Here is a 22872-nt window from a genome sequence, read left to right on the forward strand (position 1 = left end):
TCTTCAACCTTTGGCTCAAGAGCTAATTTTTCAGAAAGGAAGCCAACTTATACTGACTTATAGCACAGTCTCTATTTTAAAAGGTAAATGACAAGAAATCAAGCTGACATCAAGAATTTATTCAAGAAAGCAACTGCAATAATATGTCATGGAAACAGGATAGAATTACCCCTGTTTCACAAATATCATTTCCCTCAATAGTAAAAAGAGGGGTTTGGCTAAAAAAAATGCACTCTCTGCTCCTTTCCAACTCTAAAATGCTACAATTTTCTGAAATTATATACATATATATATATAAAATATATCAGAAAAAGTAAACAAAATGTACCTCAATTTCTGAGACTGAGATTAAGAAATGTTTAGTGAGTTGTACAAGGTCACAGACAAGGAGGAAACTCTTAAAAAAAAAAAAACTTAGTCATTCCTTCCTCAGCGTAATGAGCACTTGTAGTTAAATATGGAGACCAATTATCATCAACTTTTCAAAATGCAAAGTATAAAGACTCTACTAATGATTAAGCCTTATAATTGATAATTATCCTTGATTAATGAAAAGGAAGTACTTCCAGAAGCTCCCCACATTATGTACTATTGTCATAATTGATCTTTAATTGTTTCATCTAAAGATTTCTTTTATCATCTGTTTCATCTTTGCTATTTATTCATAAGATCTGTATGTAAGCCCTAATAATAACTATCCTTAGATGTGACATTATTTTACAAATGTAATTGTAACATAATTAACAGTCTAATTCTCCTTATTTGTTTACAATAAACCCACATTTCTAGGCAAAGGGAAGTCTTTCTATTTGACCATCCCTGAATTATCTTCTTTGGCTAGGATTCTATGACAGGACTCATGCTAGAGAAGGGGAGGAAAGAACAATTCTCTATCCACATGAACCAACTCTGAATGTGTCAAGTTTACAGGAGAACCATCTTTCTGCCCCCAGGATGAAAACTGTTCATAGGCCTCCCCTACTTTGGATGACTCTTCTGTTGTTCCTCTTAACTAATGCTCTATTTCTCTCCTTTCAGTGCCAAGTTTCTCATTAACTCATGATGCACTCACTGCTTTCATTTCTTCAATATTCACTTCCTCCTTAACCTCCAGCCAATAGGCTAAAGGATACAGTATTTTAAAAGCTTACTTGAAAGTCACAAATGACCTTTGCATTTTAAAAATCTAACTTTTTTTCTTTCTCTCTTCCCATTCTCTTATACCACTTTGCTATATTTGACACTGTTAACCACTCTCTCCCTCTTGAAATTCTCTCCTGTCTTGACTTTCATGATAGTACACTAATCTGGTTTCCCTCCTTCCTTCCTAGCCCTCTATTCCTTCTTCTACTGGTTTTTCTTCCTCCTTTTGAGCCCTAATTATGACCATTATTCAAAGTTCAATCCTCAATATTCTAGTCTTCTTTATCTATACACTTTTGGCATAGGAGAATGTGTTCTGGATTTGGAATCAAGAGATGGCCCAGCTTGTTGCTATTGCTTTGGGACTTAGAGGCTGTCAAAGAGGCAAATAAGTCAGTGACACTAAAAAGCTTTAGTCCTTTATAACAGTCACAATTTAACTGACACAAGATAATGAAACCAAAAATTAGACACGCAAGGGTGGGCAGGGTCAATTGACAACAGCTGTTGTTGAGGGTAGTTCAAGAATATACCTGGGGACAGAGGCAATCCAAGACACAACCAGGGTTGTTCAGGTTACTTCAGTAGGAGCAAGGAACTCAATGATCAGTGATGATCCTGCATTCCTGGGTTCTTCATCCTTCACATATCAGGGTACCTTCAAAATACAGGTAAGGGTCAATGGGATTATAAGGAGTAGTGGGGTCTCTAGCAAGCACATCTGACTAGTTTTCTTCCACAGATGACACAGGAGGGAGACACTGGAAATTACTTACAAGGATCCTACTGTGGACATTTAAAACATTATTTTTTCCATATCTCCAATAAAAGCAATGAACAATTCATAGTAAAACATCTACCAATCCATTCTCATTGATCCTGGACTCAGATAGTATAGAAGTTGCTTTGAATCTAGGAGTTCTAGGAAACTCACATTTTAGGGAAGGAAGAAAGGAAGGAAGGATCTTATTAAACATTTACTATGTACCAGGTACTATGCTAAATGCTTTAAAAATACAATCTCATTTTATCCTCACAACAACCTGGGAGGTAAGTGCTATTATTTCCCCCATTTCACAGATGAGGAAACTGAGGCAAGCAGAGGGTAAATGACTTGCCTAAGTTATGTATCTAATATGTGTCTAAGACCAGATTTGAACTTGGGTTCCTGACTCCAGGAACTTCTATCCACTATGTACCTAGCTGCTTTTGAGCAGGCAAAGGAGGGAAGATAATACATAACAATTCAAAATTCACTTTTGACTCATGAATTCCAAAGGACTGGTCACTAGGCAAAGACTCAGATTCTTCTCCAACATAAGGACATGGACTCAGGAGAAACTCAATGTTCCCATGGCTGATTCTTTTCTTGATCTCACCTGTTTGTCATAGACAAGGACTTCAATGACTGCTTGCCTTAGCGACCTCATGTACATGGTACAGGGATAGTATACCCAGCAGCAATCCCTAAAGAAGTAAAACCTATTAACTCCATGCTGCCTTGGCATACCTCTTTTTGAGTGAGGCACTCCACTTCTACAACCATGGCTCTTTCTTCATGTCTCATTGACACTTCCTCTCTCAGTCCTATGAGCCAAAAACTCTGTTGCCCAGAGAGAGGATGGGGCATTCAGAGTGAGATAGGTGCTACATATGTAAATGTGAATTTATTATTATTATTGTTGTTGTTGTTGTTGTTGTTATAAAGAAGAACAGGAGACTTCAAACTTCTATGCTGATCTTACTCCCTGATTTCTCATTCCAGTCCTGTCCATCTCATCTTATATTTTTAACACTCTGTTAAACATGGATATCCAGCCATCAACTCACTCCTCTCTCATTGTCAGTGATCATTCTCGCCATCACCCATGCTTGAAACCTCAGTCATATTTTTCTTTTCTCTTCTCTCTCCACTCTCTCGCTTGACAATCCCATGACTTTAAATAATACCATCATATAGATGACTTCCTAATCTTTGTTTCTAACCCTGACCTTTCTCCTCAGCTTCAGATTCTCATCTATTGTTTATAAGACATTTTCACCTAAATTTCCTACTGTCATCTCAAATGCAACATTCCTAAAATCATATTTTATTATCTTTCCTGATAATTTCCCACCTTTTGACTGCACTGTTTTGGTCAATGATTCCACCACTTACCCATTCAGTGTTTTAAAGAGTATAATATTTGATTCTTCCCTCATATACTACTAAATTATATCCATTCTACAACCATGATATCTCTCTCATCCTCATTATCTCGTGTATTTCTGCTGCCACCACCCTAGAATGTCAATCCATTGTCTTAACCTATAGTATTGCAATAGCATCCTAAAAGGTATATCTTCCTGCCTTTACTTCGCATCCCTCATTCCCATCTCTCCTTTACACCACAGTCAGACTAATCTTCCTTATATATAAATTTGATTATGTCACTCTTATGCTCAAAACCAATATATTTTCCAGTTGGTGACCAGGTAAAGTTCAAATTCCCTATACTTGCATTAAAGAAGCTAAACAAATAAACCAGTTCAAGAATATTTGGTTTGTTTGGAGTTTTTGTTGAAATGTCTACACAACACACACACACACATACCCACAGGGAATAAAAGCATGTCCTTGGCTAAAAAATAAATAGTGCAATAGTAGCTCAGGGGTGAGAAGATATAGAATAAAATACCCCCCCAAATTTTTTAAAATCACTAAACAATAAATAAATCAGTAGGAAACTATGATGACTCTGAATGAGAAATGAGCAGCTCCAAGATGGTGAAGCTGGATGTTCAGTATATCAGTGGGATACAGAGAAGGGGAAAGAAAGAGAATTTTCTCATATTAACTAAGAGTGCTGAAGAAGTAAAGGCCCTAGTCTTGAGCTAGAGTTCAAAAAGTAAGGGGGAATAGCAAAGAAATACATTCACTCACTATATCAGGTTTTATGAAGTGCCAACCCATTTGCAAATTAGAGAGGATCATCACAGAAGAAAATAAACAATGTTTTAAGATGTTAGTGATGTGACATTATGTGACTGTGACTACCCTTCTCTGTATACACATTATACACTGATTCATTTATACATGTAGTAAAATAGTTTCTGTAATTTAAAATGCCTTGTTTGCTGTATTATAGTTGAAAATGGGTATTACAGAAATGAAAAGCAAAAAAAAAAATTGAGAATTCCTGTATTGTGATCTAAGTAAAAAAGATCCTCACTTAATCTTCCACTAAAGAAAGTGAAAAGTTAGCACAGTAATGGAATCCAACCATATGGTATACTTTTTGAGGACTATTGGGATGGCCACATTTCTTCACAAGGGTCATCAGGTCCTTGGTTTCAGCCATTAGATTCTTTTACATCCAACCATCACAGATGACTTTGGCCATAGGTGGGGGCGGGGGTGGGAATCCTCCCCTGTGTAAGAAAGAACAGTGATTTTAAAGAATTCCAACTCTGCTACTTACTACCTCTATGACCCTGATCAAGTCACTTAACCTATACGAGTATGAGTTTCTTTATATGTAAAATGAGACAGAATTGTAACCCAAGATGATCCCTAAAATCTGCCCTTGGAAAAGTTATGGGCAGCATTTTGACATTGCTGCCGTAGAAGACCTCTGTAAGTTCCCTCAAGCCTAGGAAAGTCTAAATTAACCATAAGGGGGACTGGTCAGTGTCTGAATATATTCCAGCTAGGAATAGGATATAAGTTAAGTGACTTGCCCAAGATTTATAACATATGGTTTAAAATCCAGTGCCAGGAATTCTGAAAGTTCCCCAGCACCAAACAAAGAGTCCCCGGAGTAGAGACTGAATTTCTGTAGGTACAAATTACTTCCTACTTCTCTGCTTATATGTGTCTTCCTGAGAAACTGGGGATGAATTGATACTGGGTGACTAGGCAAGTGGGGGTGCTGTTCCCTTCCAGAAAAGAGAATAGTGAAGTCTGAGAGAAGGCTTGGTTCTCCTTACCAGGACCACTTCACTGTTCTCCCTTCCAGAGGAGAACAGCACCCCCATTTGGCTAGCACCAGTCACACTTTTAAATTCCCGGAGCTAATAGAATGATACATGAAATATGAGCAAAGTACAAATAATATACTTTCATTTTACCTCAGTTTCCCTTAGATTTATAGTGGTGTCAAACTCATATAGAAATGGGGGGCCACTAATACATACATAAGGACCCCTATGGACCACATATTGACCTATTTTTGAAATAAAATATTGTGTTTTATTGTATTTTTATTTATTTTGCAAATATTTCTCAATTACATTTTAATCTGGTTCAGGCCACACACCCAAGTAAGGTCCTAGAAAATAGATATGACCCCCTTACATTTCCTTTCTTTATAAATGTTTTATCACGCTCATGTTTTGCTAGACTTTTTTATTAAAGCGAAAATTCCTTCTGCAAAGACTTCTGGGACTTTCATTTTACACCATACTGAATCAGGCTAAATCAGTTACCTGATAGATTGGCATCTTTGTTTTAAGGTAAAATTTCTCCGATGTCATCAATGTACATTTTAATCTTGTGTGTCCAATAAACACAAGTGCCATTTTTTTCCCAAGAATAAAGCTATTTGTTTCTGTTTTGTTATATAAAACGTACCAAAACATACTATTTCCAAGGTCAAAAGGTTCTGAATTTTATAAGTCTCTCAAAATGTAACAGAGATATGCCCAGATGTGGCAGTCTGATTCTGGTGAAGAATATAGAGACACAATACAGCTAGAGAATTTAGGCAAAAAAAAAAAAAGCGTTACTAACAGTAAGATAAAGGAAAAGATCATGCTAAATATCTTCATTTTAATTGAATATTAATAGAAGCTTCTTAAACATCTTTAGATGGTAACTTACATGCAAAATAATTTAGTTTTAAAAGAGTTTCTAATCTTTAAATTCTATTTCTAACCCATGAAATCTTAAATTAGAGTAAATAAATGAAGATGGCATGCCACTTCTAAAATGTCATAAGCCCTGTATGAGAGAATCAGAGGCAAGACAAGAAATACATTCACAGAGAGGGGAGATAGGAACTAGGTCTGTGACTTCATTGGTTCAGGAAAGCTCTGGAGAGGAATTCCTTTTACCAACGTAAATTGGCACCTTCTCTGCTATGCATAGTCTTGGACGATTGTCTAGAGGTTAGTCACTGGCTGAGCATCACACAGAAGTATATATCAAAGGCAGGAATTGAACATAGTTCTTCCTGACTCCAAGGCTCCTTTGTGCCTTGCTGTCTCTTGGTCACAGAATCTAGTCTAATTCCAAGGAAGGAATGGAAACATAAGAGTGTTTGGAGGGCTCAAATTTCTCAAAGGCAAAGAAAGAGCTCACTACAATGTACTGTCCAACACAAACACATTTGTTATACTTCACACCATTCAACATGCAAGAGAAAAGCAATGACTGAAAGTCCTAGGGACTGTTGAAATTGTTTATGTTTTTCCCAGATACAGTAGTTACTGTCAAGGGCCACCCCTCTTCTGAGAAGATATGCCAGCCAGCCATATCTCAAGTGGAGCGTAGACTAATGGAAATATGGACCTGTATGACTCACTCATCTAAGACAATTTCCTGCTTTTGTACAATGGAGTAAGTAACCTCAATGTAAAGGTCATAAACAGAACCTAGGATCCCCATTGACCAGTCACCTTTTCTTTCCCTAAATGCAAGCGTTAGAAAATGTTTGTTCCTATACTGCAATACATTTGCCATTATCTAACAAATATAGATGCTTCTGGGAAAGGGTTGTCCATAGATGTTTCTCATAATTTCCTATGAGCCCTGATGTAAGTTCTATTTGTTTTTTTTTTCATCTGTAAATAAGTCTGTTAATTCTTTGAATCTTCTAAACCGTGTGCTTACAAGGGGATTAAGTGATACTCCTCTAAATACCACTGAAAAATTATTACCAGATTATCTGGATGAAGGAAACTGAGTCATAGAATTGGTAAATCCATTGTTATGGAGGAATTAATACTTAAATTATCTGAAGGATGAGAATATACCAAAAACAGGGATAAAAAACATCTTGGATCCTATTAATGCCCCCCAAAAAAGTCAACAGGAGAACATTATCAACTACCTTTTATGTGCCTCCTTTCTCATCTATATGAAATGTTTATGAGAATAATAAGCATACATCCAAGGCATGCTGTATTATAGGATTAGTAAATAATAGACAAGCTTTTCATAAGCAGTATTACATAGTAGGTCACATCTTTACCATCACACAAATGACTGAAAAATGTGGAGAATACAATATCCCACTATGCTTATTTTTTTTTGTTGGCTATAAAAAGGCTTTTGATTCAGCATAAAGTAACATGCCACCTTAAAGCCTTTCTTCTAACAACGTATTTCCTACCCATATCTTAAAATTATTGAAGAATCCTTGAAAGATGCACCAGAGGCAACCTCATTTCACATAGGATTATATTGCAAATATGACTAGCATGCTATCTATCAAAAGGAGTCTTTAAAATAAATTTATTCAAAATGCAAAGAGAATGCTTATTAATGATAAAGACACCAAACCTAGGCTCTTTAAAAAGAGGATCAGGTATCAGGATGAGTGGACTGTCACTCCACTGCCCCTCGTCAAAAAGGGGCCATTAACATTTGACTTTATCACCAAACGTCTGTATGGGTAATAAACGACCTTCCTAGTGCCTAGATGATTTCAACATAATCTTGGTTAAGGACTCCTTCGAGTTTCTTTTGCCCTTTTGCTTACACTGAGTAGATCAGTAGTTTCTTCTTCTTTTTTTTAATTATTATTATTTTTTTTATTTTTAGGCAATTGGGGTTAAGTGACTTGCCCAGAGTCACACAGCTAGTACGTGTCAAGTGTTTGGTCTGAGGCCAGATTTGAGCTCAGGTCCTCCTGACTTCAGAGCTGGTGCTCTATCCACTGCGCCACCTAGCTGCCCCCAGTAGTTTCTTCTTAACAAAGCCATAGCTAAGATGTTTTTCGTAATGAGTGAAGACAATTGGTGGAAGGTAGAAGGCCACATTGCTAGTGTCAGTGATAGTAGTGGCAAAGGAGGTGAAGAGGGAAGTTTAATCATGGGTATGAGTAGTTGGCCTATATACCAGAGTCCCCTGGTACCTCACAGGAGTTAGAGGGAAAGTATAGTGCCCGAGGAATTGGGGTGGGGAGAGTACCATGGCAATGGGACCCTGAGAGTCTCACCCTAGGGGGCATGGCTGACCAGACTAGCAGAAATAAAAACAAAAACAAGGCAAAGTGAGGTGTGGGGATGCTAGTAATCATAAGGGAGAGGAATACATACAGTGAGGCAGACATACCTTATTCAGTTCAAGCTAGTTATAATAGTTTCTCTTGATACCATATTAGAACTACTGCCAGACTTACACCATCCTCATTTCTGGGACTCAAATCTAACACATTAATTCTCTCTACTTCATCTCGTTTTCATGTAAATCAGAGGTGACACAGGGCCCTTGGGTATCAGATTAAAATGTCAATGGGAAATACTTAACAAAATAAATAAAATATAATAGAACATATCTAACATTAATATGTGGTTTTCTAAGTCAATAAGCAGCCTGCAGGGATCCTTATGTATGGTTTAGTCATCCCTCCCTACAGTTTCTATTTGAGTTTGACACTACTGATATAGATACCCCTTAATGATCACAGCTGATAAATATAGCTCCTCTGAGGTTTTAATATAAACCATTCCCCAAGGTTGAATTAACAAACTGGAAGGACATTCCATTAAGGTCAGATTTAATAAAGTTATATATATCTCAAATCCAAATAGGATGCTTTCAATAAAAATGCAATTTTGGAATGTTTTTATTCAAACTGCAAAAGAAAAGAAGGATTATTAGTGATGACAGGCATCAAATTCTTTATTATATAGATTTCTGAATTTCTTTATTATATAAGGATGAATGAATTGTCAAGCCAAGTGCCCCTCATAAAAAGGGGCCATAAACCATTTGACTTTATGACAAAACACTTAGTGTGGGTACTTTCCAATACCTGGTGATTTCTACAATCTTGATCAATGTTTCCTTTGATTCTTCTAGTCTATGCAACAATTGCTAATCAGCTCAGCCCTTACTTTTTACCATCCTCTAGTCAGGCTGGACTTGGAATCACTTTAGTTAAATGCCTAAAATATACACTTCCCATCCAGTATATCTAGGCTCTAAGAATTATACAATGGTAAAAATATAAACAAATAAAGCATAAACTATGCTCTAGGATAACAACCAGAAAATTATAGAATTAGGGTTTACCATCTATTCTGCTAATTTAGAAGATATTTTTACAGAAAATTACTAGAAATTATTACGGTTCCATAAAATTCACATTCATGCAATAATCACTTTAACTAAAACCCCAATGCCTATAACAGAGTATTTGTTGAATCGAATTAACAATAGTTGCATCTGTTAAAAAGTCTTGTTTGATCCTAAAATGTGCATGGAAAATATTTTGTGGATGGATCCTATAAAACTGAACTTTCCCTAACAAGATTTTTTTTGGGATAATTAACAAACAATAATGCTAGACTCTTATATTTGCTTCCACCCCTTAGTTAATTTTATAAATGAAGATGCTATTGAAAATCATCCTCAAAAGCCTACCTTTTTACCTTCTTACTCTTTTCATCAAGGACACCCTCAATTCAGAGACAATTCTCATGGAGTTAGAAAAATAGGAAAATAGCCATTTTGGCTATTTTTATATTAATTTAATATTAAAATTATAATTAAATATATGTATATATGTATACATTTTTGTTTAAAAAGAAGTAACCAAGAATAAATCAACTACTACCAACCTATATATATATATGTATATATGTATGTATTACCCAAGATCTTTCCATTCTATGAGATCCTTCTTTGAGATATCCTGAATATCTGAATTCACTATCTGAATATCTTCAAAATTGCATTCAGTACAAGATTTATACACATTTATTCAGGTTCAGTCACTTTTTATGAAAACTGGATCTCAAGGAATAAGAAAGGAGAGGAAAAAAACTACCCTCAATAAGTTCAAGTCACTTGACCCAGATGAACTCCATCCAAGAGAGAAGTTGAAGTTTGGTACTTTCTCACATGACGAATGTTGGAATTAAGATGGTGGACTCCAGAGGTTGTAGTCCCACTATCACGGCTGATGAAACAGTGACAGAAAAAAAGGGGGGAAATAGTTGAGTATTAGTTCTACCTTCTCTCTGACAGACCATTATCATTGTCTCATCCGTCCCAAACAGGGATCCTAAATTTTTCTTCTTCTTATATCTAATCCAAAATTCTCTTTCAAAACTTTTTTTTCTAAAGCTCTGGCCTTGGAGTCAGGATGACCTGAGTTCAAAGCTGGCTTCAGACAATTGACATTTACTAGCTGTGTGACCCTAGGAAAGTCACTTAACCCCCATTGCCTCACCAAAAAAAAGCAAAACAAACAAACAAACAAACAAACCAAACAAATTTTTTTCATTGTCTTTCAAATTTTTCACATGTTTATATGGAGTTTTAGCTTTCCTGACACTCTTCTTTCAGGAATTTCTCAGTCTAATTTATACTTACTCTTGTTTTTGTCTCTACCCACTTTTAGAACATGAATTCCTATTCCTCCTCACTGACACCTGCTGTGCCTCCATCTTTGTCTGATCTGGGAAAATCAAGCTAATATGTGACAGTTCCTTGAAGACAGTATGATGCTGGAACCAGCTCCTATAGCTGAGCTACAGAAAGTCAATTGTTAAATTTTCAGTGTGAGCATTAACTCCTCCAAAATCAGCAAACACTACACATCAGGGCATGATTTATTGTTTTGTTGATTGTCCAGACTTAGGAAAGTGATGGAGAGAATGTTAATAATGCAGATTAAATTAAAAATTGTGTCATGCATACATTTTCCCAGAGAGACAGTTGTTAAATATTTACCAGCACACCATATTAGAAGGTCAATTCTATACAGCAAAAAGCTAGACGGTCGGCAGATTTTAGGGTCTGCACTGTTTTATATTGAAATATACACCAACAGGAGAAACCTTTTGTAAATACACCAGTCTTGGGACAAGCAGATCCTCAGTATCTTTGAATTCTCTAATAATAAATACATCAGATAAGGCTAAGTATGCACAGAATTTCTTAGACTTCCTTTGCATCAGGTGCTGCATCCGTGAATATTCATCAGACACTCTAGCTATCTCTAGCTGTATGATTCTCCTCCTTAGCTAGATGAAGGGAACTGATATACCTAGCATACATCAACCACACTGGGCAGCCACATTGTTTTCATACGTCACTATCCTCTTTTCTTCTTCAATAGAGTCATTTGGGGCTATAATACCAGGATGTTATTCCTGAGAATTTTCAATCTCACAATTACTGTTTTTTAGTCTCAAGCCATTCAATATTATATATCCTAACTCTTAAATCTTTGATCAATGTTTCTAAGTCTTTGGTACATGACAGAGTATATTTGCCATCTCTTGTCACAAACTCTAAAGTGGTGTGGTCCCTGCATCGCAGTGCCCCTGTCTACCCCAGCAACCAGACTTTGCTCAGCAGTCCAAAATCATAGCTCCCCTTGTTGTGCCTTTCTTTTTTTTTAAAGTCATTGAAGAATTCCCTTTTATCCTGTTAACAGTGGGAATGTCCTCTCTGCAAGGAAAGTTATGGACAAAGATTACAAACAAAGGCTTTCCTCCTGATAAGTTTGTCTAATTTGTCAAGGAGCTCCCTTGGTCGATCCCCTTTAAATTTCTCTCCTTTTAACCACAGCTGTAAAAGTACTTGTCCCATTCCTGCTCTAGATTTTGTTGTTTTGGGTGATAGAGAATGAATCACTGAGAATAAGCAGGAATGAGTGTATTATAATCTGCCTGGCCAATCTCCCGTTCCCCACAAGACCATTCCTCTTCAGAACTTCCCTGTTCTGTCTCATTCTTCACCTTCACTTATCCCACATATCCAAGTTGATGCCAATTTATATCATTTTTATCTCCATGTTCCCTCTCTCTTCTGCCATTTCTCTCCACCCACATTGCCACCACCCTAGGTCAGTCTCTTATTACCTCTTGCCTAGTCAGTTGCAATGGCCTACTAATTGATTCTCCCATCCTCAAGTTTCTCTCCACTCTCTTACATGCACCTATTAAAATGATTTTTTTCAGTAGAGATGTTACCATGTCATGCCCTTCTCCCTTCCACCCATGCACCAACAACATTTGATAAACTCTAGTGGCTAGTTGCCTTTGAGATTTTTACATGTGCAAATTTAGCTTATGCTTTATATAATAATAGCAGTAGTTAACATTTATGTAGTACCTACTATGTGCCAGACATTATGCTAAGGGTTTTATAATGATTACATAATTTAATTCTCACAACATCCCTGTGAAGTAGGGGCTATTAACCCCATTTTAGTGGTGAGAAAACTGAGGCAAACAGAAGTTAAATGATTCACCCAGGATCACACGGCTACTAAGTATCTGAGACCAGGTTTGAACTCAGGTCTTCTTGATTCCAGGCCTAATGCTCTGTCCACTGAGCCACCTACTTTATAGGGCCATTGTGAGGGAAGAATCTGCAAAGTCCTCTGTAAGCTTAGAATTATGTAAGCTATTATTAGATATGTAAGCTATTATTAGATAGAACATATGGGCAGCTAGGTGGCTCAGAGGTTATACAACTTGTTCACAGATGCATAGCTATCAAATACCAGGAATGGGTCTCGAACCCAGATCTCCCAACTTGCTCTTTAATAATCACAATAGCTGACTATGTATCACTCTAAAGTGGCTTCCCTGTAGCCTCTGAAACTGTTGATCACCTGTGGGCTCTCTTCTCTTCTCCCTCTATACTATTTCACTTGGTGATCTCATCAGCTCCCAAGGATCCAAGTATTATCTTTAGGTTGATGATTTCCAGGTCTATTTATCTAGCCTTTAACTTCTCTTGTCTCCTCCAAACTCTGATCTCCAACTGCCTATTAGACATCTCAAAATGGATGTCCCATAGACACATAGTGGGCACATAATAAATACCAGTTGACTGACTGAATATAGATATGAGTTAGATGACATTATACAATCAGATGAATTCAGGAATGGTTGGAAGGCCAAACTCTTATATTAGTACATGCTTCAGTGTCAATGTGACAGGAGGTCTGCAGTAGGATGTCAGAGATAAATACTTTGCCCTTTAATATTTAACAATTCATCAGTGACTTGGATTAAGGCATAGATGGTATCCTCATCCAATCTGCCATTGACACAACACTGGGAGGAATAGCTAACACAGGATAATAGACTAGGAATCCAAAAGGATCTTTGTAGGCTTTCAGAACATTGGGCTGAAACTAATAAAATCAAATTTAGTACTGATAAATGTAAAATCTTATATTTGGGCATATGTATCAACTTCACAGATATAAGATGGGGAAAACATACACAAATAGGGACCATTATGAGAAATATTTTGGGGGACTGCAAGATCAGTAGAAGCTAGCAGTATGAAAATGTAGCCAAAAAATTAGAATATAAACTCTTTGAGAGCAGGAACTGTGTTTTGCCTCTTTTTGTATTCCGGGCACTTAACATAGTGCCTGACAAGTAGTAAGCCCTTAATAAATGTTTATTGATTGATCAAAAAAAGCAAATTTGATCTTGGGCTTGAGAGTTATAGCTTCTCAGAATAAGGAGGTGTTAATCTCACTATTCTGCCCTCATCAAATATCATACGGAAGACTACGTTCAATTCTTGCCACCAGTGTTTAAGGACACTGTTAAGCTGGAAAATATCCGGAGTGGGGCAATCAGGATAGCGATGGGCCTTGAGTTCGTGACAGAGGAGGATTAATTTGTTGAAAGAATTGGGCGTGTTTAGCCCAGAAAAAAAGTAATTGTTGGGGGTGGGGCACAGAGATGGTAGTTGTGATGAATATTTGAAGGACTGTTATGTTATGCATTCTACTTGCCCCAGAGGGCAGAACCAGGAGCAATGAGTGTTACTTGCAAAGAGAAAGATTTAGGCTTCATATCAGGAAAAACTTCCTAACAATTAGAGCTATCCTAACATAGAATGGCTTACTTCAAGAAATGTTCTGTTCCCTCTCCTTGGAGGTCTTCAATCAGAGGCTATACGATCACTTGTTGGAGATGTTATAGTGGGGATTTCTTTGTTTATGAGTTGAACTGCATAGTCGCTGAAGTCTCTTCCAATTCTCAAATTATTTAATTTTGTGAAAATGAAAGGACATTTTCTTAGTGTTTATAATCCTTGTTAATTTAGCATAAAACCTTAAACAATTTCTATCTTTTTTTTCTTTTTCCTTGCATCTAGATTTGTTTTGTTTTATTTTTTTTCTCTGATTTCCCTTGTCCAGAAGCAGATCTAACAGCTGTGGCCACAGATGGTATGTACTTGCCAGTTGAAAATTCCAGCTGCTAATCATTACCCTGAAATGTCTTTCTAGTAGTATTATTCGGAATCATTACTGGCATGTAGCCTTTTGTTTCCTTTTCCTCCCTAGATAGTTATCCCTGAGTTAGAGTGCAGCCACAGTGTATCTGGCTTGTTTTTACCAGATGTGCTTGATCCTTCTTCTTCTTCTTCTTCTTCTTCTTCTTCTTCTTCTTCTTCTTTTTTTAATGTGAACTTGTTTCACATTTTTCAAAGTAAAGCCCTTTCAAGATTAGAGATAAAAGAATATTCAGATATTCCATGCAGTTAAGTATTCAGGTATAGTCAACTTGTCAAGACCAAATCCTAGAATGGTTATTTTCAACCTTTTTTTTTTTTCTTAATCTCATGACCTCTCTAAAGGCTACTAATATCTTGATATGAGGCCGTCAATGCTGCTGAAAGTCAAAAAAATTTTTTGAATGACTTTATCCCTTCCAATATAAAAATAGGCACATTCTGTTTTTCTCTTGGCCCTGAAGCTGATCTTGCAGATTGAGAAGGATAGAATACTGGGGAAAGAGCCAGAAAGAAAAAGAGTCCAATTCACTCAGTTTGCTCTAACAACCACCTGTTAACAACCAGCTGCTCAGACCTCTAGTCTACATGATCTCTCACAACTTCTTTTTCCTACATTCTGCTGCACCAACCCTTCGGTCTGAGAAAGATGACCTAGAATCATATGCATTTTTAGGTTACCTATTTAAATTAGCAACATTTTCCTCTGAATTTATCCACATTACAATAGAAGAAGTCTGATTTTCAATCTGGCAGAGTTTTCAATTTAAGCAAGTTATTTTATAGAGTAAGAGGTATCATAAAATAGTGGATAACAAGATGGCTGTGGAAACAGGAAGATTTGAAATCAAGTCCCGTTTTTGACACATAGGAACTATGAGTCATTGAACTAGTCACTTAAATTCTCAGTGCCTCAAATAAATTTTTAGACAGTTAAGTTATAGATTAATTGCCGATTTGCATAGAGGGAAGAATTTCAACTGACTAGTGTTCTCCATGCTAATGAAATCACAGGTCCAGAACAAAATATATATCTACACATATATGTATATATATGTATATGTATATGTTCATCTATATGTTTCCTATGTGTGTGTGTGTGTATATATATATGTGAGTGTGTGTGTGTGTGTATACACATATAATGTTGCACCCAGGGTTCCCTAACATAATTCCCTGCTGGCTACTCCCACATTCATAATACTCCAGGACAATAATCCATCTCAATCAGTAATAACAATCATAATCATCAAAATAGCTAACATTTTATATAGCACTTTAAGGTTTGCAAAGTGCATTACAAATAAATATTATTATTTCCATTTTACAGATGAGGACACTGAGGCAGGCAGAGGTTAAGTAAATTGTCCAAGGGTCACACAACTAATAAATATCTGGGGCCAGATTTGAACCAAAGTCTTTCTGGCTCCAGGTCTAGTGCTCCAGCTGCCCCATTTAACTGAATATTTTGTTGTGTTGAGCCATTCAGTCATGTCCAACTCTTTGTGACCCCATAGGTCATACTGTCCATGGGGTTTTCTTGGCAAAAATACTGGAATGGTTTGTCATTTCCTTCTCCAATGAATTAGAGCAAACAGAGGTTAAGTGACTAGCTCAAGATCACATACCAAGTGAGCATCCGAGGCCAGATTTGAACTTAGAAGTCTTCCTGACTCCAGGCCCAGTACTCTATCCACTGAACCATCTAGCTGTCTCCTACCCTGGCTGTCTCCTACCCTGACTGTCTCTACCCAAGCTTAAATAAAACATGTGACTTAAAAGTAAGGTATAAATAGTAAGAAATTAAAGCAACAAGTACTCTCACTGTCCATTTCCCAAAGCAATCACTTCCCATACCTCCAGAAACTAGAGCCTGCCTACCAAATACATTCTTTGTCCATTTCTCATACATTCAGCACAATGGAGGAGAGTCACCAGCAGTTTCCTTTATTCGTGGATCTCTTACAAAGGTTATCTTCTAGAACTGGTTCTGCTGGATAATTTCTCTCTCCCTCACCCACACAACTCCCCTTTCATCCTACCATCTCTTCCCCCCACGTGTCATTAATGCCTGGGAAACAGAAGGGGTTTTAAGAGACTTACCCACAGGACAAACACTAAAGCTTCCATGTCTTGGAGATGTCAGCACAGGAACAGCCTTGTTCTATCAGATTTTGTGGATACTAGACAAAAGGAGACAGGAAGCTAAGTTCTAGGAGTCTTCAGAGGGATTCTAGGGAATTACCAAGCGTGGAAGAAATGTCTGTGGGCTGCCCTAAAGGTCATGAGGAAACAACGATTGCACAAGAAAAATTTCAAACAGAAAAAAAAAGCCTAAATTCTAAAAGTACTTCAGAAACAATCCCTAAGGGATCATAGATTTAGATATGGAAGGGACATTAGGCATCATCTAGTCTCACTCCCTTAGTTTATATAGGAGCAAACAGCCCTGGAGAGGTGAAGTTACTTGCCCATAGCCAATAAGAAAGTAGTAAGTGATTAGTGGTGGAGTACGTAGTAGAGCCAGGCTTCAAACTAGCACCTCTAATTCAAAATCTGGTGATCTTTTTACTGTACCATCAGGCCTCTTATATCATACTTTGTCACAGCCTTCCCACCATCTTAACACTTTTGTTTATCTTACTAAGTATGTTGAGAGACTTGTCCCCTCAAAACGTGTTTTTGCAATAAAAGTCAGTATAAAAACAGACTTCACTCAACTAAGTTTGCTTTACAGAAATTTGGAGACAATTTTACTATAATTCATCTCTTCTATAAAGTGAAGGCATCTTGTAGCTTCTTTTTATGTTAAAGTTTTATTCTGTGAATAGTATTTAAATACAATCTACATATATATGTAGTCGTATGTTTAGAACAAGCTTATTATTTAAAATTTTTTGAATTTTAAAATTTGAACTCTAGGTAAATGTTTAATTGCTGACAGTGTCCAATACATTTTCCCAAATAAGATTTTCTTGATAATTTAGTGTACTCAAAAAGAAGTTCTTTTGTTTAGCCGTCAGACTTACAGGGTAGTTGCAAAGCATTGGAGCCACCAACTGTTCAAATGTGGCAATACCAAGCTAGTTTCGATAATTTACAGAAGAAATAAAATCACTTAAACAGAAATTCTATTAAAGAAAAGTACAGTTAACTTAGATATTTAAAATATAGTGTTCAATTTTTTTGACGATTCATGAAAAAGTCTTACCTAGAATTTGAACAAATCCTACTTTTGGAAAAAATGTATAATTCTCATAAAAAGAATGTTTCAAATGTTTTGAGATTAAGATATTTATAATAAAAATGAATAGTATGTTGTTAGTTCTTTTAACTAGGCAAAAGTCAAAGAGCAAACAGTAAAGTTTTGGCATTATAAGAAAAGTGCTTATTTTTAAAGTATATAATTTTGAATTTACGTTTTAAAATAATTATATACTATATAATGACATGGTATATTTTCTAGCTAAAGAGAGATCTTGGGGCACCATTCATATACAGAAAAACACTATTAACAAATGCATTCAAGTTCTATTTATAATACTTTAATCACTCAAATAACAAACATTTATTTGGCACTTACTATGTGGTTGCCACAGTTGAGTAAACAAAATGAAGTCTAAGAGAGAGTTCCTGTCCTCAAGGAGTTTCCAAGAAAGGCATCAGGGTGTATCAGAAACAGTTCTGAATTTGGAATCTGTAGATAAGTTTAGCTCCCAATTTTCACACTCACTATGTAATCATGATCAGTCTCTTAACCACTATCAACCTCAGTTTTCTCATCTGTGAAATGGGGATAATTATATCTGCAATATTTCACAAGGATGTTCTGAAATTCAAATAAGATAATAACAGAAAGATTTTTGTTTCAGCATGCAGCTTGAGATCACTGAAAACATAGTATTCTCAAAAGTATTCTACCCTGGGCTTCTCTGACTTTTCAATTGTGAGGCAAAACCATTCCTCTAGCTTGTCCTTAAAAGAAGATCCATAGACAAACATCCAGAGACATGCTATATTCTGGGAAATAGGTATTCTTTATCCTATACACTTGGTTTTTCCTTTGTGGCATGTTCTATCTCTTTTATATGGCTATAGATCTCACTGAGTAGTCCCTATGGTGTTATGAGGCTAATCAGAACAATGTTATCTGCAAAAGGGAGAATCTAGATTACTTCATCATCGATAAGGAATTTCTGTTTTATTTGGTTACTACATTAAACATTCTCCATGATAGTGATGAATACTTTTGCAAAGAATATATTTCCTTATTTTATGCACTGTTTGATATTGACAATCAAAAGAAGATTAACCAAGGTATCTCTTGCATGAAAGGAATCTTGGATGACATTTAAAAATCCACAGGAAACAACTTTTTGTTGGGGAGCCTCTAAGGTTGTGGTTTACTGTATCAAACCAAATGTTTTTCTGTAATCAAACATTAAATAGAGTGGCATTGTTTTTATTTATTTTTTCAATTAACAAATATATTTTCTCTTCCTCCTACCTCTGTTGTAACAAATATGCAGTCAAGCAAAAAGAAAAAATCCCCCATTGGCCATGTAAGAAAAAAATATGTACATAAAATTTAAAAGTTTTTGTATAAACAAGTCTAATGTAAATATTAGAAGTAAAACAGATAACTAGGTTAAAAAAATTTTGCAATAAGTTTCTCTAATAGTGGCATTATGTGCAAAATATATAAGAAACTAATTCAAATTTATAAGAGTAAGAGTCATTTCTCAATAGATAAATGGTATATAAACAGTTTTCAAAGGAAGAAATCCAAGCTGTCAAGAATCGTGAAAAATACTTGAAATCGCTAATAATTAGAAAAGTGCATATACTATCCGGAACTGATTGTGTTTATATACACATACAGATATATATGTGTGTATATGTGTGCATGTATGTATACATTTTAGAAATGAAATCCTTATCAGATAAACATGTTGCAAAGGTTTTTACTCAGTTAAAAACTTCTCTTCTAATATTAGCTGCATTGGGTTTTGTTTGTGCAAACTTTTCAATTTCATGTAATCAATACCGTGCATTTTTATCCTCTGTGATCCTCTCTATCTCTTACATGATCACATACTCTTCTCCATCTATAAATCCAAAAGATAATTTCTTCTTTTTTAGTGAGGTGATCGTGGGTAAGTGACTTGCCCAGGATCACACAGCTAGTAAGTGTTAAGTGTCTGAGGCTGGATTTGATCTCGGGTCCTGCTGACTCCAAGGCCAGAGTTCCATTCACTGTGTGACCTAGCTGTCCCCCCCCCAAAAAAAAGATAATTTCTCCCTTTCTCTTCTAATTTGTTTATGATGTGACCTTTTTTTTAAAATTTAAGTTGTATGTTCATTTAGAGCTCATCTCATTATATAGTATGAGGTATTCATTGATTTAAACCTGAGCTGCCTCTGCACTCTAAAGACCATAGAACCTTTCCATCTGACTTGTCTTCAAAACTTTCCATATATGTTGTCTCCCCCATTTGAATGTGAGCTTCTTGTCTTGTCTTTTCATTTGTATCCCCAGCATTTAGTATAGCACTTTGCACACAGTAAGGACTTAATGGTTTTTATTCATTCATTCATACTGTTTACCTGGCTTTCAGTACATGGCAGCCTTTTATATATTTGATGTTTCCTTCCCTTTCCGAGCTTTCCATCCTTTCCAAGTATGGACTTGGACGTAGGGAGTTCACAAAATGGGTAATATAATCCAGGAAAACTGCTAAAAAAAAATGTGTACTGCTCCAGCCCTAGGCTATATAATCAATTCCATTCAGGTATTTATTATGCACTAACAGAGTGCCAAGCATTGTGCTAAACCTTAGGAGAACAAAAACCAAAAAAATGAATCTATCCTATCCTTGAGGACCTTATATCCTACTGTGGGCTATGTGGACAAAAGGTATACAATGTATTTCATGGTGTTATTAAGGGATATAAGTTTAAAGGGAAACCCTGTGACAAAAATTCTCTTACAGGCCTTGAATTTAAACTGAGCACCCACATTAGTTTGCCATTTGACAGAGAATTAAAGGAAAAATAAGCTGAACTTCAAGATAATAATAATGATAGCTAACATATAGCACTTAAAGGTTTGCAAGGTACTTTACCTACATTATCTCACTTGATTAAATTCACGTTTTAGATACAGTTTGATGAAATGTTATTATAACACAAAAATTTAACAGACCTTTCCTCTTGATGAAGTAGTATTTAAGAATGGACTAAAATTTGCATAGTTATCCACTTAAATAAATCTAACATGTGACATGGATGGAAAAAAAAAGAACTCATCCAAAGCTAAGTTTGTAAAATTATGTACCTGTTACACATATGTGAAAATTAAAATAAAACAATTACATATAAATGGGCTATGAAATTATTTATGTGTGCAAAGTTTAATAGGTGATATTTAGTGGTTAAAAAAAAGTTTATAAAAAAGCAAGTAACTATTATATATTTAAATAATTAAAAACACCTGAGTGGGATTAAGTATGTATTTAAATATGCAAGTACAGTCTGTAGTGTCTCTAGAATGCCAATAACAGGTCCTTATTTTTAAAAACTGAGTTTTGTCACTAATTTTACATATCATCTTACTGAATTTCAGTAACAGGCCTATATACAAATCTGAAAACATACAGATCAAGATATTTTCCTAAATAGATTTTTCTTTTTTTGTTTATGCACAACAGGACCATGATGTTAATAGGTAGCAATGAAATTAATGCTGTAATAGCACCAAAAAGTATAGGGACATTTCCATAAGGTGGAAATGTAACCATGGTAATTAATCTGGGTGTTCTATAGAATTAAAGCATAATAAAACTGGGTACGTGGGATGGAAAGCTTAATCTAATACACACAAAATCCCTAAAATGATTGCCTTGGGGGTAAGAATGTCTGATTCTGGTCCCAGCTCAGCTAACTTTGAGACTTTGCACAAGTCACTATTCATCTCAAAAATCCTATTGTAAATATTACCAATTTCTTCTTCAGTATGTATCTAAAATTTTACCCTTTTTCCCCATCCTGCTAGTCTCTTTTCTTGTTACATCATACATAGAATAGTTTCAGAGTTTCTTAGTTACAATTTCTCTGTAACTCCCAAGTGTAATGTACCCTAGAGTTATTTGAATGATGTTACTCAGGGAGTATATATCATGTCAATCTCCTCTCCAAAACCCTTATAATATTCATATTCTCATGTTGCAAGTACAGAATCGACAAATATCATCTTTTACCTCCATTTCTACCTCCTTTTTTTTTTTTCAACATTTCTATCTTTGCCCTAATAGATGGACTACGGGTTTATCTCATAATATTTTCTGCTCCCCAGTTCAACATTTGTGGTCTTAAGGAAATGCAGCTGTTGGTTGGACAGTCCATATGTTATAGCCTATAGAATTTGCTACAAGTCTGTCCAGGATCTTTACCCACGTTCAAAACATCTGCAAGTTCTGCAGAGTTCCTCATTTGTCATCTGGTCCCACTGAAAGATTTCTTCTCATTCCATTCTATACAGGATCAGAGCTCTTGTTCTTCACCTTTTACTATGGACCAACATGCTGAGGGCTTATATACTGTACCTACTCCCTGCAGGTATCAATATGGAGCTGAACATTTCTGTCTTGACCTTCATGGGTACCTCTCTTTTTATTACATGGTAAGCAGAGACAAACTAATCCAAAGACCTTGAACTTTCCAATCTGTCTTCAATTCATGCATTTTCCTTTTGAGCAAGCGTATTAAAGATAATTTTTATTTTATTTCTGGCAGCCTCTTATTTTTTGGCCTTTGGAGTATTTGCCTTCAAGGCTTGCACCTTCTGAACTAGGGGAAGAAGAGGTTCATGGCCAGGGTCTTCCCAGTGGAGATCTTATTGGCAAGGACTTTTGGGACAGGTGCTCTCTTCTAGGCAGATTCCATTTTAGGAGTTGCCTTTAGGGCAAATGACTCTTGGAGTTTCTTCATTTCATGCTTGATAACTGTTTCTAATTTGCCTTACCTTCATGACTTTATAATGATCAAAATCTGTCATCTTGGCTTTCCTTTCTCTAGCTTCAATCTTCTTGACCCATCCTATAGCTGCCCATTTTGAATTACTATTCTCTTTCTCCCAAATAACCAGGACATGCTCCTGACAAATGCTGTGTGGAAATTTGAAAATGAAAACTGTGAGTTGCACACATTTTAAAGCCTGCCTCCTTCATTCCACTGCAGGG

The 22872-nt window shown here is 36.0% G+C and overlaps 1 long non-coding RNA gene across 1 annotated transcript; it reads right to left on the reverse strand.

Annotated features, from left to right (window-relative positions):
• Positions 1-756: 756 nt before the first annotated feature.
• LOC114038383 lies at positions 757-16801 on the reverse strand. Its single transcript, XR_003568566.1, has 4 exons — positions 16736-16801; positions 10182-10313; positions 4419-4554; positions 757-1801 (listed from the first exon to the last, which is right to left on the reverse strand). It is a non-coding gene; the product is annotated as an uncharacterized LOC114038383 (long non-coding RNA).
• Between the last annotated feature and the right edge of the window lie 6071 nt (positions 16802-22872).

The sequence above is a fragment of the Vombatus ursinus genome, unplaced genomic scaffold, assembly GCF_900497805.2.
Source record: "Vombatus ursinus unplaced genomic scaffold, bare-nosed wombat genome assembly UNPS02011014.1, whole genome shotgun sequence".
Taxonomy (NCBI): domain Eukaryota; kingdom Metazoa; phylum Chordata; class Mammalia; order Diprotodontia; family Vombatidae; genus Vombatus; species Vombatus ursinus.